We start from the raw sequence: 4,760 nt of genomic DNA, 5'->3' as shown, positions 1-4,760 counted from the left end.
CTACAGAGGTTCCTTTCCCTTGAGTGGTGTGTTGCACTATTTAAGGTCTGTGTCTCCTGGAGGCCATGTGTTTTACTGATAGGCACATTGGGTACAGCAAGTGGACTCTGTCCTAGAAGGGAAGCAGCCCTTGTTTCTGGTTGCTTCTCCAATGGCACTTCTTCACCTTGGATTTAAATGGATGAAATGGATAAATAGTGGTGGGACAGCTTCTTTCCCATTGTGGGCAGTGTGAGAACCCAGTAGAACCTGTCCCATCCAAGGGAGTATCCATCTCACTGAGGGACACTCCTGTTAGCTTGCTCTGCTTCCCCTGGTGCCATCTATCCTCCCCTCCTTGATACATAGTAGGCCAGTTTCCAGGGGATGGCAGTCAGGACAATGTTTAGCCTGGGGGTTAGAGCAGTGTGCTGAGAGGCTGAAGGTGCAGGCTGTAAACCCCTCTGGGTGAGGGGGAGGCCAGTACCTACGTCTTTTGATCTCTGGGGAAGTGCCCCAACCATGAGACTAAAAGGACGAAAGGTCTTTACTTTGGGCAGCTAGATGTATACCAGGATGAACGTAGGTAGGAATCATGGGGAAGAAGATGGCAGGCAAAAGCCACACCTTGGTTATAGCCTGAAAGTCCCAAATGTCATCTTTGGCCTGGCAGTACTGCACATGTCCACACATGCACAGCTCCTGTAGGGTGGCTGTGATCTTCCATTCTGCAACCAGAGCAACCCCAGTGCTATGCGGGTCAGATGGCTTTTGCCATCATGGAGAAGCCTGTTTCCAGCTGGTGCTTCTCAGGATCTCTGTGCCTCCTAACCACATGGCTGTGGTCCAGAAGCCACCAGAAGCAGTTTCCAGCCCAGCTCCCACTAGCAAAGACACCTTTAATATGAAGAAGCCTTTGACTCGCATCTTAAGGGGTGAGACAGAAATCTGGATGGGGTAGTGTGTGAGCAGGACGGCCTGGTGGTGTGAGTAGCATGTCCTGGTGGTGTGAGTAAGTTACCTTAAATGCATAGCAGCATTGGTTTTAGTATGCAGGTCCTGGTCTGGGCCCTGCCGTTGGGGGAGGACAATGGATGGTTGTACGTAATACTGGTTTTGGTATATTTTGCTATCTAAACCAAAGATACTCATGTAAAACTCGTAAAGGATTTGAGATCTGTTGAGAACTCATTTTCTTTTAATCTTGAACACAAACCAAAATGTATCTTTTCCTAACACTTTAAGCCTTTTTGCACTAATTATACCTAAGAGTACATTTATTTCATCCAAGATTAATATTTTGTATTTAACAGCACTGCATTTTTTGACAGCACAATGATATAAGATGCCTGTCCTGGCTGGCGGCACTTTTAATCTGAACAGAGCTCCAGGTTTATGTCTGTGTCTGTATCTGTATCTCTGATTTGCCAGCAGAAAGAACTGACCCCAGGTCTTCCCAGCCCAGTGTAGAGTTTGCCTCAAAGGCCATCCCTCTTTCCTGAGTCACTGCTGGCTGGATCCTGCCAAGAGCTGAGACATCTGCACAGCGGGATAGCAGCACCTGCCCCCTGGGCTGGTGCCTGGGCTCCCTGTATAATGTCTGGGGAGAATGATGTGCTTCCACAGAGCAGTCAGCCCAGAGCCCTGGGGCTATGGAGCATGAAGCCCCTTAGCACTCCCAATACAACGTGCCCCACAACACAGCGTCCCAGAAACCCTGCCCTCTCTACAGTGCAGGCATCTGTCCAGGCCTGCAGAGGATCCTTCAACCCACTTCCTGGAGTACTGTCCTGTGGGCATGCACATGCAGCCAGTCTGTCACAGGAGCAGGCACGGCTAATGCTTTCCTTTTCAACCAGAGATGGAAATGGGAGTGCTGCCCATCCGAGGGTCATGCCCTGGTGATTACAGAAGCCACCCAGGAAGAGGAGTGTCAATGTTCATTTCCCTCCTCAGCCTGACACCGACACCTAGGAGAGGTGAGTCAGTCAGCAGGCCATAGGTTAGGTGTAGGAGACACCATCCCCCACAACCCCCTCTGCCTGCTGAAACTGGGACCACTGTGCAGAAAAAAAAATTAAAATTTACTGGGAAAGGAAGGAGGGGAAGAGGGTGTGCTCAAAGAGGGCCCCTGATTCCAGCTTTGTGGGGAGCACCTTCAGCTAGGAAGGGGAGTCCTGGTCCCTGTTTCAGCGAAACATGTGTATTTTTCTGTCCCAAGTCAGTTGAACATATATTACATGAATAGTCCCTGGAGCAAACCTGCTGTGGCTGGAGCATTGAAAAAGAGAGTTCAGGGTTATAAGACCCCCCCACCACCAGCAGTCCAGGGATCAGTGCAAGCAGGACTATTCAGGTTGCAGCTGAAAGCCCTGGTGATTATTTACAATTAAATGTCACACGGTTTCTTCAATATAGGGTAGGGCCTATGATCTTGTAGTATTTGATAGGGCCAATGTGGTTGCATTTCTCTTGCAGATCCATCTGTGCATTGTTTCACAGGCATCCGATTCAATCATTTCCTTCTTGTAAACAGCACAGTTTTTCCCAGGTTCTCTTCTTTTTACTTCCACTTTCCTGAGGAGGGAACAGAAACACCTTGCTGAAAGGTTTGCACAGAGCTATGAAAAGGCAGGGGACAGTGTGGGAAGGAATGTGCCACACATTTTGGTTGACTGGGCTCTGTAAACACATTCCAGCCCATGTAAAGGAATAGTGGGGATGTACATGACACCCTTAGGATCCCAGGTCCTTTCCATCCATGACTGTCAAGATTAGCAGCAGAAAGAAACCCCTCACCTGGGGATGAAACACTGAGGTTTAACGACTGTGAGAAAAATGGAGAGAGATGCAGGGAAATAAATCCCAAAGCCCAGAGTGTAGGGGAGACACAGGGCTCAGTTCAGGAGACACCACACACCAAGAATACCCAATACATGCCTGGGGAGTATTTGCCGATGGGCTCCTGCCATGATGAAGAGTACAAAGGTTTGTTTCTACTTGCACCATGCAACATTACAGTCACTATGAAGAAATCATAGTTCTGGATGGCCAGATGCTGTAAATATGTCTGCACGCCAGCTCAAGTACTGGGATCAGTATGAGCACATTGCTCCCCTTAACACTGCTGGGTGCATATTCGCCATCCACAGCTTTTACTTGCATGCTCTTACTCCAAGTCAAACGGAGCCTAAGCACAAATAACTTATCCTTTTCTCACTGAGAGCTCGGTTATAGTGAGTTAGCCTCTACTTAACATGAGGGAAGAGCATACAGATGTATTGAGTTCTCTAGCCAGCCGGACCAGAACTACCATAGGATTATCAGCAAAGCAAACCACTGTGCATGTAGACAAACTCCAACAGGAGCTGGGATGAGTGTGAGAGATCTCCCCATGAGTCTCATTTGCCAGATATTTACAGTGGAATCCCCAAGGGTGTAAAACCCATCAGATATTTGCTGCCATCAGGTGTGAATGAATAATTTCACTGACTAAAGGATATTTCCTGTGATTTTTAAAGCTACTTAGAAATATTTACCATGGTGATCTCTTTTCTTGAATCAGCCACATAACTGGTCCAATATAAATTTATATATACATAGAGAAAGAGAGCAAGCGAGTGAGTGAGCAAGTGTGTGTGGTAACCACTGTAACTTACGCCTCTTTCACTGTGGGCAAAGGTCTGATGGTTTTACCTCTACTTACCATGAGATAAAAGCATGCATATGGGCAGTTACTGGGTATGGCTCCATGTCACCCTCCAACAATGTAGCAACACGCTACATCACTGTATGATGCGCTAGTGACATAGCAATCACATGGGTTTACATGTGATCACTGGCTACGTCACCATAAGGGCACGTTGCCTGGCTATTGCACACCAGTATAGCAACATAGCCGGTGAATCTAACTGTATGCCGCCCATATGCTGCTGTACAGGCAGCAACTGTGCTGTGTTTTAATATTTTCCCCAAGCAAGTACTAAAACATGGCGCAGCACTAATGACACTGTTTAACTTTGATGTTAAAGTTTGCGGGGGCTTGTCAATCATCAGTTTCAGAAATGGTTTAATAAAACAGTAACAACTTGCCCTTATTTCCTCATGTTGAGGGCTCATGTCAGGCCTCCCTGACCAACGTCCATGTTGCTGAGTTATCACCAACTTGGACATCATGTTGCTCGGTGCTAGTTCCTTCTCAGCCATGCTTGCCATCAGAGTGGCAGATGAGCATCACGGTGCTGCTGCCTGGATCGGAGCATCTGGTACCAATGACAGCTAAGATCCAGGTCAATGCTTGTAGTCCTGTCAATGCTTGTAGTCCAGGCCTGTGTCCCCTTGGACAACAGAATGACCTCAGCTTGGTGCCTGCCTCTGCAGTTGCTGTCCTTGGAGCAAGAGTGTGTTGGACACATCTTCATCTTTGAGGAAATTTCTGTAAAGTGACTGGACCCAGTGCAGCTCAGGCTCCTGTGCAGGGAAAGACTAGGAGCTCTCCAGCCCTTACCCACCCCTTTTCCACCACAGGACCAGGGCTCCAGCCCCCAACACCACAAAAGCCCCCTACCTGGTCAGGTCTGTGTTCCCCTTAGCGAGTAAGCTGGAGATGGCACCCAGTATGACCTCAGCTGGGTACCCATGCCTGCAGTTGCTCTACTCAAAGTGAGAGGGCATATGGGGTGCATCCCCATTATACAGGAAGTTTCTGTAAAGTGACCAGATACAGAGCACCTCAGGCTCTGTTTGGGGCAAGCCTGGGGCCCCTCCAGCCCTGGCCCCCT

The sequence above is a fragment of the Crocodylus siamensis genome, chromosome 4, assembly GCF_052110815.1.
Source record: "Crocodylus siamensis isolate JL-2025a chromosome 4, ASM5211081v1, whole genome shotgun sequence".
Classification (NCBI taxonomy): Eukaryota; Metazoa; Chordata; order Crocodylia; family Crocodylidae; genus Crocodylus; species Crocodylus siamensis.
Note: the sequence above shows the minus strand (reverse complement) of the source record.